The sequence below is a fragment of the Rhinoraja longicauda genome, chromosome 1 (assembly GCF_053455715.1).
Source record: "Rhinoraja longicauda isolate Sanriku21f chromosome 1, sRhiLon1.1, whole genome shotgun sequence".
NCBI lineage: Eukaryota > Metazoa > Chordata > Chondrichthyes > Rajiformes > Arhynchobatidae > Rhinoraja > Rhinoraja longicauda.
This window is the reverse complement of record NC_135953.1, coordinates 6,588,146-6,601,533: the sequence shown is the minus strand read 5'-3', so window position 1 is coordinate 6,601,533 and position 13,388 is coordinate 6,588,146. Positions and strand designations below refer to the sequence as shown.

Here is a 13,388-nt window from a genome sequence, read left to right as displayed (position 1 = left end):
GAATGGCCTCCTCCTGCACCGATTGTCTATTGAAAAAGGCCCTCCAGTAACTTTTTCAGTCAGAGAGTTGTAAATCTGTGGAATTCTCTGCCTCAGAAGGCAGTGGAGGCCAATTCTCGGAATGCATTCAAGAGAGAGCTAGATAAGCTCTTAAGGATAGCAGAGTCAGGGGGTATGGGGAGAAGGCAGGAACGGGGTACTGATTGAGAATGATCAGCCATGATCACATTGAATGGCGGTGCTGGCTCGAAAGGCCGAATTGCCTCCTCCTGCACCTTTTCTCTATGTTTCTATGTTTCTAATGGAGCTTATAGAAAGGTATAAAAATTATAAAAGGACTGGACAAGCTTGATGCAGGAAAAATGTTCCCAATGTTGGGCGAGTCCAGAACCAGGGGCCACAGTCTAAGAATAAAGGGGAGGCCATTTAAAACTGAGATGAGAAATAACTTTTTCACCCAGAGAGTTGTGAATTTGTGGAATTCTCTGCCGCAGAGGGCAGTGGAGGCCAATTCACTGGATGAATTTAAGAGAGAGTTAGACAGAGCTCTCGGGGCTAGCGGACTCAAGGGATGTGGGGAGAAGGCAGGCATGGGTTACTGATTGTGAATGATCAGCCATGATCACAATGAAGGGCCAAATGTCCTCCTCCTGCACCTATTTTTTATGTTTCTATGTTTTTTTGTCTCATCCACACTAGTCCCACCTGCCTGCGCTTGGTCCATATCCCTCCAAACCTGTCCTATCCATGTATAGGATCCAACGTTTTCAGTCAGAGAGTTGTGAATCTGTGGAATTCTCTGCCTCAGAAGGCAGTGGAGGCCAATTCTCTGAATGCATTCAAGAGAGAGCTGGATAGAGCTCTTAAGGAGAGCAGAGTCAGGGGGTATGGGGAGAAGGCAGGAACGGGGTACTGATTGTGAATGATCAGCCATGATCACATTGAATGGCGGTGCTGGCTCGAAGGGTAGAACGGCCTCCTCCTGCACCTATTGTCTATTATCTTTTGGCACAGTGAGATTATTTGCTTGAATACCCAAGGTATACAAATAGCAGCCACCAACGGCGCTGACAAAGTTACATAGAAACGTGGACATAGCAAATAGGTGCAGGAGGAAGCCATTCGAGCCAGCACCACCATTCAATGTGATCATGGCTGATCATCCACAATCAGTACACCATGCCTGCCTTCTCCCCATACCCCTTGATTCCGTTACCCCTCAAAGCTCTATCTAACTCGCTCTTGAATGCATTCAGAGAATTGGCCTCCACTGCCTTCTGAGGCAGAGAATTCCACAGATTCGCAACTCTCTGACTGAAAAAGCTTTTCCTAATCTCCGTTCTAAATGGCCGACTCCTTATTCTTAAACTGTGGCCCCTGGTTCTGGACTCCCCCAACATCGGGTTCATGTTTTGCACTTAACAGCATGTCTTTCAGTTGTGAAGCTTTGTAATGTTGGAAGATAACTGCAGATGCCGGTACAAATCAATGGTATTTATTTCACAAAATGCTGGAGTAACTCAGCAGGTCAGGCAGCATCTCAGGAGAGAAGGAATGGGTGACGTTTCGGGTCGAGACCCTTCTTCAAACTGATGGAATCATGGAAACATTAGAAAATAGGTGCAGGAGTAGGCCATTCGGTCCATCGAGCCAGCACCGCCATTCAATATGATCATGGCTGATCGTCTAAAATCAGTACCCCGTTCCTGCTTTTTCTGGATAGCACGCAACAAAAAAGCTTTTCACTGCACCTCGGTACACGTGACAATAATAAACTGAACTAAACTATCATTATTATGCCCGTAGATAAGACTTGCATCATGTTGCATCATGTTCCACACAAGCATTGTGGGCCAAAGATGCATCATCAGGACGCATCACAGCTCGGTTTGGGAACAGCTCCATCCAAGTCCGCAAGAAAATACATCGAATTGTGTTCGCAGCCCAGACCATCACACAAACCAACCTCCCTTCCACTGACTCCATCTACACCTCGCGCTGCCTCTGCAAGGCCAGCAGCATCATCAAGGACCAGTCTCACCCCGGCCACTCCCTCTTCTCCCCTCTCCCATCGGACAAGAGGTACAGGAGGGGGGGGGGGGAGGGGGGAGGGGAAGGGAACTGTAAAATTCTCTCTCCCGAACGGAGACGCGACCTTTGTTTCTGTGTCGTGTCTCCGGTCCCGCTGCGGCCTACCACCGGCCATGCACCTGGGACCACCTGGGCTCTGGTTCGCAGAGCCCGCGGCCCGGACTCACCACCTGCGGCGCTGGCTGCCTTCGGATGCTGCGGGAGCGGCTGTGACTCGTCTCCGGAGGCTCCGGCGCGGGCCGCGTGGACGTCGGAAGCCCGCAGGCCCCTGGGTGGGGGCCGACATCGGGAACTCCGGCAGCGGCAGCGACAGCGTCTTCGCCCGCCCCGAATCGCGGGGCTTGGGTCGGCCCGCCGCGGACCTTTCACCGCTCGGCGGGGGCTTCAACGTCGGGAGACACGACACAGAAACAAAGGTCGCGTCTCCGTTCGGGAGAGAGAATTTTACAGTTCCCTTCCCCTGCACCTTTTCTCTATGTTTCTATGTTTCTAATGGAGCTTATAGAAAGGTATAAAAATTATAAAAGGACTGGACAAGCTTGATGCAGGAAAAATGTTCCCAATGTTGGGCGAGTCCAGAACCAGGGGCCACAGTCTAAGAATAAAGGGGAGGCCATTTAAAACTGAGATGAGAAATAACTTTTTCACCCAGAGAGTTGTGAATTTGTGGAATTCTCTGCCGCAGAGGGCAGTGGAGGCCAATTCACTGGATGAATTTAAGAGAGAGTTAGACAGAGCTCTCGGGGCTAGCGGAATCAAGGGATGTGGGGAGAAGGCAGGCACGGGTTACTGATTGTGAATGATCAGCCATGATCACAATGAAGGGCCAAATGTCCTCCTCCTGCACCTATTTTTTATGTTTCTATGTTTTTTTGTCTCATCCACACTAGTCCCACCTGCCTGCGCTTGGTCCATATCCCTCCAAACCTGTCCTATCCATGTATAGGATCCAACGTTTTCAGTCAGAGAGTTGTGAATCTGTGGAATTCTCTGCCTCAGAAGGCAGTGGAGGCCAATTCTCTGAATGCATTCAAGAGAGAGCTAGATAGAGCTCTTAAGGATAGCGGAGTCAGGGGGTATGGGGAGAAGGCAGGAACGGGGTACTAATTGTGAATGATCAGCCATGATCACATTGAATGGCGGTGCTGGCTCGAAGGGTAGAATGGCCTACTCCTGCACCTATTGTCTATTATCTTTTGGCACAGTGAGATTATTTGCTTGAATACCCAAGGTATACAAATAGCAGCCACCAACGGCGCTGACAAAGTTACATAGAAACGTGGACATAGCAAATAGAGCCCCGACCGCCCCGACGTGGCAAATTCAACAGCCTGACCGCGGGAGAAGGCGGCAGGGGAAGAGAAAAGACATTGTGGCCTTCCATCACAGTGAGGAGGGGACTGGAGGAGACTCACTGTGATGGATGTTTCCTTTTGTTTGGTGTTAGTATATGATTGTATGTGTTATTGCATTTTTATTGATTATTCTTATAGGTCTTATTGTTCAACTGCGGATAATGTTTCATTTCACTCCACAAATAAACGACTATTGACTATTGAAGTGCGAAAATGCACACCTCCAGATTCAGGGACACTTTCTTCCCGGCTGTTATCAGGCAACTGAACCACCCTACCACAACCAGGGAGCAGTGCTGAACTACTATCGACCTCATTGGTGACCTCTTGCACCATTTTTGATTGAACTTTACTGGCTTTACCTCGCACTAAACCTTATTCCCTTATCACGTCCCTATACACTGCGGACGGCTCAATTGTAATCATGCATTGTCTTTCCGCTGACTGGTTAGCACGCAACAAAACCTTTTCACTGTGCAATAAGTTAAACTGCACGGAGCTGTTGCGTGCTAGCCAGCCGGTGGAAAGACAATACACGATTACAATCGAGCCGTCCACAGTGCACAGCTAGGAGAAAGTGGCAACAAAGCGCAGAGATAACATGTAATCGGCGGGACAGTCCGACTGGTCGGAGAACTAGGGAAGGGGGAGGGGATGGAGAGAGAGGGAAAGCAAGGGTTACTTGAAGTTGGAGGTCAATGCTCACACCACTGGGCTTGGTGTAAGCTGCCCAAGCAAGATACGAGGTGCTGCCCCTCCAATCTGATCTGGGCCGCACTCTGAAAGTGAAAGGTCAGTGTGGTAATGGGAGGTGGAGTTAAAGTGACAATAGACAATAGGTGCAGGAGGAGGCCATTCGGCCCTTCGAGCCAGCACCACTATTCAATGTGATCATGGCTGATCATTCTCAATCAGTACCCCGTTACTGCCTTCTCCCCATACCCCCTGACTCCGCTATCCTATCTAGCTCTCTCTTGAATGGCTTGGTAAATGTAAAAATTGTCCCTAGTGGGTGTAGGATAGGGTTAATGTGCAGGGATCGCTGGGCGGCGCGGACCCGGTGGGCCGAAGGGCCTGTTTCCACGCTGTATCTCTAAACTAAACGTGCAGGTTTGCAGGTTGATTGGCTTCTGAAAATTGTCGCTAGTGTGTAGGATAGAACTAGTGTGGATGATCCTTGGTCGATGGGGCCTCCGTGGGCCAAAGGACCTGTTTCCACGTTGTATTTTCTAAACTAAAGCTAAGCGTCTGACCCAGAAACATTGCCCAGTCCTCTGGAGTTCTAGGAGTAGCTGCATGCTGCCTGACCCACTGAGTTACTCCAGCACTTTGTGTTCTAAACTATGAAAATTATATCTGAGCTCTCTCTTTAGACTTTATAGAGACACAGCGGGGAAACGGTCCCTTCGTCCCAACGGGTCCACGCCGACCAGCGATCACCCCGTTCACTAGTTCTATCCAACACACCCGGAACAATTTACGGTGGACAATTAACCTGCACACCCACACGTCTTTGGAGTGTGGGAGGAAACCGGAGGGCCTGGAGAAAACCCACGCAGGTCACGGAGAGAATGTGCAAACCGCGTACAGGCAGCACCCGTAGTCGGGATGGAACCCAGGTCTCTGGCGCTGTGAGGCAGCAACTCTACCGCTGGGCCACTGTTGGGAATCTCGACGGTTGGACACAAGGCGCACTATCATTGAACTCATGGGTTCCTGCACCCCCTTTAAACCCCATGGGGTATACAAGCGACTAGGCTTGTATACACTGGAATTTAGAAGGATGAGAGGGGATCTTATCGAAACGTATAAGATTATTAAGGGGTTGGACACGTTAGAGGCAGGAAACATGTTCCCAATGTTGGGGGAGTCCAGAACCAGGGGCCACAGTTTAAGAATAAGGGGGTAGGCCATTTAGAACGGAGATGAGGAAAAACTTTTTCAGTCAGAGAGTTGTGAATCTGTGGAATTATCTGCCTCAGAAGGCAGTGGAGGCCAATTCTCTGAATGCATTCAAGAGAGAGCTAGATATAGCTCTTAAGGATAGCGGAGTCAGGGGGTATGGGGAGAAGGCAGGAACGGGGTACTGATTGAGAATGATCAGCCATGATCACATTGAATGGCGGTGCTGGCTCGAAGGGCCGAATGGCCTCCTCCTGCACCTATTGTCTATTGTCTCACAGCGCCAGAGACCTCGGTTCCATCCCGACCTCAGGTGCTGTCTGCGTGGAGTTTGTAGGCTGTCCCTGTGACGGCACGGCTTTTTCTCTGGGTGCTCTGGTTTTCTGCCCTCATCCCAAAGACGCGCGGGTTTGTGGGCTTAATTGGCTTCGGTAAATTGCCCCCAGTGTGTAGCGGGAGTGGATGCAAAACTGGGATTAGACAGAATTAGCTTGATCGTTTAGATAGACACAGAGTGCTGGAGCAACTCAGCGGGTCAGGCAGCGTCTCTGGAGAAAATGGAATAGGTGACATTTCGGGTCGAGACAATAGACAATAGGTGCAGGAGTAGGCCATTCATGTGAAACTCTGCTCGTATGGACACAGAAACAATCAACTGGTGGCTAAAGGGATCAGGGGGGTATGGAGAGAAGGCAGGTAAGGGATACTGAGTTGGATGATCAGCCGTGATCATATTGAATGGCGGTGCAGGCTCAAAGGGCCGAATGGCCTACTCCTGCACCTATTTTCTATGTTTCTATGTTTCTAACTTGCCAATCGACAACTATAGTTTTAGTGATACAGCGTGGAAACAGGCCCTTCGGCCCACCGAGCCCGTGCTGCCCAGCGATCCCCGCACACCAGCACTATCCTATGCACGAGTGACAATCTTTACCGAAGCCAATTAACCTACAGACCTGCACGTGTTTGGAGTGTGGGAGGAAACCCACGCAGGTCACGGGGAGAACGTACAATCTCCTGACAGACAGCACCCGTAGTCGGGATCGAACCTGGGTCTCTGGTGCTGTAAGGCAGCAACTCTACCGCTGCGCCACCGTGCCTCAGTATACGTGACAATACACTAAACTAAACAGTCCATGTACCTGCCCAAGTGTCTTTTAAATGCTGTTATAGTACCCCCCTCAACCACCTCCTCTGGCAGCTCGTTCCAAATACACCACCACTCTGTGTTTTGCTCAGAATTATTTTTAACGTGGAAATACACAGTGTACTGTGGTGCAAAAAAACATCAACAAATACAGAATAACAGACCACAGGATGTTCCAATAACAGTGTAGAGACAGGGATCCCAATACAAAAACCTAGCCTCTCAATGTCCTCCAGAGATGCTGCCAGGCTTGTGGACTTCCTCCTGCACTTTTTGTTCTTCTCAAGATTCCAGCACCTGCAGTTCCCTGAATCTCCACTCTTCTCATTGGATGTGGAAGACCAATAATAGTAGAAGAGGCCGAGAATCTTTAAACTTCAGCGATACGGCGCGGAAACAGGCCCTGCGGCCCCCCGAGTCCGCGCCGCCCAGCGATCCCCACACACTAGCATTACCCTACGCACTGGGGACAAGTTACAGTTTTATAACCGAAGCCAAATTAACCTGGAAACATGGACATCATTAGAGTGTGGGAGGAAATCAAAGCACGGTTAATTCCAGGGATGAGGGGGTTGACATATGAGGAAAGGTTACGTAGGTTGGGACTTTTCTCATTGGAGTTCAGAAGAATGAGAGGCGATCTTATTGAAACGTATAAGATCGTGAGGGGCCTTGATCGGGTGGATGCGCTAAAGATGTTTCCGATGATGGGGGAGACCAGAACTAGGGGGCATAGTCTTAGAATAAGAGGGGGCACTTTTAAAACTGAGATGAGGAGAAACTTCTTCACTCAGAGGGTGGTTAGTCTGTGGAATTCGCTGCCTCAGGGAGCTGTGGAAGCAGGAACGTTAAATAAATTTAAAACAGAAATAGATTGTGTTTTAATAGACAAGGGAATTAGGGGTTACGGGGAGCGGGCAGGGAAGTGGACATGAGCTATTGTTAGTATAGTAAGACCTGAGTAATCTCCTGGACAAGTTTCGATCGCCGAGCTTGGGGTCGGAGAAGAATTTCCCGGATTTTTTTCCCAAATTGGCCTGGGTTTTTATCCGGTTTTCCGCCTCTCCCAGGAGATCACACGGTTCTTTTGGGTGGGAAGAAGGGCGATAATGGGAAGGGGGTTGGGGTAGGGCGGCACGGTAGCGCAGCGGCAGAGTTGCTGCTTTACAGCGAATGCAGCGCCGGAGACTCAGGTTCGATCCTGACTACGGGTGCTGCACTGTAAGGAGTTTGTACGTTCTCCCCGTGACCTGCGTGGGTTTACTCCGAGATCTTCGGTTTCCTCCCACACTCCAAAGACGTACAGGTATGTAGGTTAATTGGCTGGGTAAATGTAAAAATTGTCCCTAGTGGGTGTAGGATAGTGTTAATGTACGGGGATCGCTGGGCGGCACAGACTTGGTGGGCCGAAAAGGCCTGTTTCCGGCTGTATATATATGATATGATATGATAGGATCAGCCATGATCGTATTGAATGGCGGAGTGGGCTCGAGGGGCCGGTTGGCCTACTCCTGCTCCTATTTTCTTGTGTCCTTGTGTTCTTGTGTTCACCTGTGCAAAATCCACTCAGGTCACGGGGAGAATGTACAGACTCCGTGCAGACTGCACACGTGGTCAGGATTTTAGATTTAGAGTTAGATTTAGAGATACAGCATGGAAACAGGCCCTTCGGCCCACCGAGTCCACGCCGCCCAGCGATCCCCACACATTAACACTATCCTACACCCACTAGGGACAATTTTTACATTTTACCCAGTCAATTGACCTACATTCCTGTACGTCTTTGGAGTGTGGGAGGAAACCGAAGATCTCGGAGAAAACCCACGCGGGTCACGGGGAGAATGTACAAACTCCGTACAGACGGCGCCCGTAGTCGGGATCGAACCCGAGTCTCCGGCGCTGCATTCGCTGTAAGGCAGCAACTCTACCGCTGCGCCACCGTGCCGCCCACAGTACCTGCTTCAACCAACTCATCTATTTGGAAATATGTTGTAGCTGGCACACGTGCACACACGCACGTGCACACCGGCCACAGTGTGCCCGTGGGAGGGGAAGAACGAAGGGTTGGGGAGACGGACAGGGTTGCCAATTCAGCGGCCTGCTTGCTTGCTCTGTCTAGTTGCTTCGCCTGTGTTTGGAGCTGGTGAGGTAGTGTGATCCTCGAATCGACCAATGTCACAGCAATGGCATCATTGATGTTAATGAAGTTTATTTATATGACTGAGCCACCAGCCAGTTGCACAAATTATGTCATTGGCACTCAGAGGCTTCCGAGTGCAGACATCACAAATTTAGCCAAACTGGAAAGCAGCGCTGTTAAAACTCCTGGCAAATCTTAAACCACCTCCCTCCTTTTCAATAACAAGGACAGAACTGAGCCATTTCATGGATTAAAACTTGTTCAGGGGAGCAAAGATTAGCATGAAATCACAGAATGTAACCAAAGGGCATTTCATCCATGTCCTTCTAAAACCTTTTTGTATTCATATTCTTTAGTTTTAGTTTAGAGATACAGTGTGAAAAAACAAGCCCTTCGGCCCACCGAGTCCGCACTGCCTAGCGATCCCCACACATTAACACTATCCTCCACACACACTTGGGACCATTTACACTTACATCAGGCCAGTTAACCTACAAACCCGCACGTCTTTGGAGTGTGGGAGGAATTCGACGATCGCGGAGAAAATCCACGCAGGTCACGGGGAGAACGTACAAACTCCGTACAGACAGCGCCCGTAGTAGTAGGGATCGAACCCGGATCTCTGGCGCTGTGAGGTACTAGCTCTACCACTGCACCACCGAGCCACCCATAGAGTGACACAGTGTGGAAGCATGCCCCAACTTGCCCACACTGACCAACATGTCCCAGCCACACTAGTCCCACCTGCCAGGGTTTGGCCCATATCCCTCCAAACCTGTTCCATCCATGTACCTGCCCAATGTCAGTAAGCTGCAAAAGGTGCAAAGAAGATTCACAAGGATGTTGCCAGGACTTGAGGGCCTGAGCTACAGGGAGAGGTTGGACAGGCCAGGACAGATTGTGAATGAGCCTTCATTTTGCAGCCGTTCAAGTGAATGGCCTCTTTGTTGTCCACTTCAAAGAATGAGTCAACAATCACATGAAGATGAGACTGACATAGACATGTACAAGCATCACGACTACATAGGGTTGCCAACTTTCTCACTCCCATATAAGGGACAGAAGGTGACATCACCGCCCCGCGCCCCTGGTGACCTCACCCAGCCAGCGGCCGCGTGCTCCCGCCCCACTAATGGCTATGCAACCTCCATTAGGCGATGCCCGGGCCTCCAAACCTACACTGTCTGGACCTACAGCATCTGGATCCACACTGTCCGAACCCACACTGTCCGGGCCTACAGTGTGTCCGGGCCTACGGTGCCCCCTGGCCTAAAGTGTCCGGGCCTACAGTGTCCGGGCCTACAGCGCCCCCCGGGCCTACAGTGTCCGGGCCTACAGTGTCCAGGCCTACAGTGTCCAGGCCTACAATGCCCCCGGGCCTACAGCGCCCCCTGGGTCTGATACAGGACAAGGGCGGTCCATACGGGACAAACCAATTTTGGCCCAAAACACGGAATGTCCAGGCTGATACGGGACGGTTGGCAACCCTATGTGGGAGTCATTTAAAGGCCAGCTGATCAAACTGCAGGATCAGCATGTTCCAGTAAGGATAAGAACAGCATAGAAACATAGAAACATTGAAAAAAGGAGCAGGAGTAGGCCTTTCGGCCCTTTGAGCCAGCACCGCCATTCAATATATTTTCATGGCTGATCATCCACAATCAGTACCCCGTTCCTGCTTACCCCACTCCCCATATCCCTTGATTCCCTGAGCCCCAAGAGCTAAATGACAAATGATGGATTAATGCTGTTCAAAACAGGGGGCAGGGTCAAAGGTTCATGTACAATGGCGGCCTAGCAAATCCTCTGGATCAAGAGCTGAAAGAGAAAGGCCGAACAACAATGGCAGGCGACCAGCCGCAGTGAATTGTTACAGACACAGAGAGACCAGGCTGCATTGTAGCACTGGCGCAAGTTCAGAAGCTGACAAGTGATAGGAGGAGCAGAATTAGGCCATTCAGCCCATCGAGTCTACCCCTCCGTTCACCTCCAGATTCAGCGACAGTTTCTGCTGCAGTTGTACAGGACATTGGTGAGACCGCACCTGGAGTATTGCGTACAGTTTTCTGGTCTCCTAATCTGAGGAAGGACATTCTTGCCATAGAGGGAGCACAGAGAAGGTTCACCAGATTGTTTCCTGGGATGGCAGGATCTTTCATATGAAGAAAGACTGGATAGACTCGGCTTGTACTCGCTGGAATTTAGAAGATTGAGGGGGGATATTATAGAAACTTACAAAATTCTTAAGGGGTTGGACAGGCTGGATGCGGGAAGATTGTTCCCGATGTTGGGGAAGTCCAGAACAAGGGGTCACAGTTTAAGGATAAGGGGGAAGTCTTTTAGGACCGAGATGAGAAAGTTTTTTTTCACACAAGAGTGGTGAATCTGTGGAATTCTCTGCCACAGAGGGTAGTTGAGGCCAGTTCATTGGCTATATTTAAGAGGGAGTTAGATGTGGCCCTTGTGGCTAAAGGGATCAGGGGGTATGGAGAGAAGGCAGGTACGGGATACTGAGTTGGATGATCAGCCAGGATCATATTGAATGGCAGTGCAGGCTCGAAGGGCCGCATGGCCTACTCCTGCACCTATTTTCTATGTTTCTATGTTTCTTCCCAGCTGTTATCATGCAACTGAACCATCCTACCACAAGCCTGAGAGGAGCGCTGAACTACCACCTGTCTCAATGTTGACGCTCGAACTATCTTTGATCGGACTTTGCCTCGCACTAAATGTTATTCCCTTATCATGCATCTGTACACTGCAAATAGCTCGATTGTAATCATGTATTGTCTAGCTGCTGAGGGGGGAGAGGAGGGGGGGGGGAAGGAGGGGGGGAGAGGAGGAGAGGGGGAGTGGGGGAGGGGGGGAGGGGAGGGGAAGGGAGGGGAAGGGAGGGGAAGGGAGGGGAAGGGAGGGGAAGAGAGAGGAGAGGATGCTGCACCAATGCAGGAGAGGTTTGGGCCCAACGGATCCACTTGGTCTAGTAACATTTAAAAGACATTTGCACGGGTACATGGAGGGCTGTATCTCTAAACTAAACAGCCGTCATCTATAATTTACACTGTTTTCAAGAAAACTGAAGCATCTCTTCATTGGCATGGGAGCCGGTATATTCAACAAATCACACCTCAAAGATACATGCAGGTCTTGGACTCCAAATGACTAATTAAAACTGATCTCACCCACTGCCTGGTTATTATTTATTAGACTTTGCTATTTTGATGGGGAGGGAAAGATGAAAGAAAACAGTTTGGTCACGGTGGCGCAGCGGTAGAGTTGCTGCCTTACAGCGAATGCAGCGCCGGAGACCCGGGTTCCATCCCGACTAGGGTCGCCGTCTGTACGGAGTTTGTACGTTCTCCCCGTGACCTGCGTGGGTTTTCTCCGAGATCTTCGGTTTCCTCCCACACTCCAAAGACGTACAGGTGTGTGGGTTAATTCCCAGAATGGCGGGACTGTCGTATGTTGAAAGACTGGAGCGGTTGGGTTTGTATACATTGGAATTTAGAAGGATGAGAGGGGATCTTATTGAAACATATAAGATTATTAAGGGATGGGACACGTTAGAGGCAGGAAACATGTTCCCAATGTTGGGGGAGTCCAGAACCAGAGGACGGAGGTGAGGAAAAACTTTTTCACCCAGAGAGTTGTGAATCTGTGGAATTCTCTGCCTCAGAGGGCAGTGGAGGCCAAATCTCTGGATGCTTTCAAAAGAGTTAGATAGAGCTTTTAAAGATAGCGGAGTCAAGGGATATGGGGAAAAGGCAGGAACGGAGTACTGATTGTAGATGATCAGCCAAGATCACATTGAATGGCGGTGCTGGCTCGAAGGACCGAATGGCCTACTCCTGCACCTACTGTCTATTTGCATGTTATCCAAACAGATCAGATAATACCATACACAATTACAATCGTTAAACTCAAGTCCAACAGGTAGAGCAAAGGGGCAGATACAGAGTGCAGAATATAGTTCTCAGCATTGTAGCGCATCAGTCCCAGAGACAAAGTCCAATGTCCGCAATGGGGTAGAGGTGAATCGGACAGTGCCCCAGCTTATGGAAGGGCCGTTCAGAAGCCTGATAACAGAGGGGAAGAAGTTGTTGCTGAGTCTGGTGGTGCGCGCTTTCAAGCTTCTGTACCTTCTGCCAGACGGGAGCGGGGAGAAGGAGGAAGGATCGGGGTGGGACAAGTCTTCGATTAAGAAGGGTCGTGGCCCTAAAACGTCACCCATTCCTTCCCCCCAGAGATGCTGCCTGTTCCTCTGAGTTACCCCAGCATTTTATGTCTACCTTTGGTTTAAACCAGCACCTGCAGTTCCTTCCTGCGCCTTTGATTATGTTGACTGCTTCTCTGAGGCAGAGCGATTTATGGTTTAGGCTTATTATTGTCACGTGTACCGAGGTACCGTGAGAAGCCTTGTTTTACCATACTATGCAAATCAGATCAGATACACTGTAGGAGCCATTTATGTTTAGGCCAGTTTCTGTTGGCATATTTCAATAAACAATAGACAATAGGTGCAGGAGGAGGCCATTCGGCCCTTCGCGCCAGCACCGCCATTCAATGTGATCATGGCTGATCATTCTCAATCAGTACCCCGTTCCTGCCTTCTCCCCATACCCCCTGACTCCGCTATCCTTAAGAGCTCTATCTAGCTCTCTCTTGAATATTATATTATTTTGTCTAGATATATCTTGCCGTACTATTTTGGACACTTGGGGGCGGTCATAGAAACATAGCAACAAAGAAAATA

The 13,388-nt window shown here is 49.9% G+C and overlaps 1 protein-coding gene across 1 annotated transcript in view; it reads right to left on the bottom strand.

Annotated features, from left to right (window-relative positions):
- LOC144596822 (BCL2/adenovirus E1B 19 kDa protein-interacting protein 3-like) overlaps positions 1-13,388 on the bottom strand; it is a 39,391-nt gene that overhangs the window by 21,685 nt on the left and 4,318 nt on the right. The window lies entirely within an intron of this gene.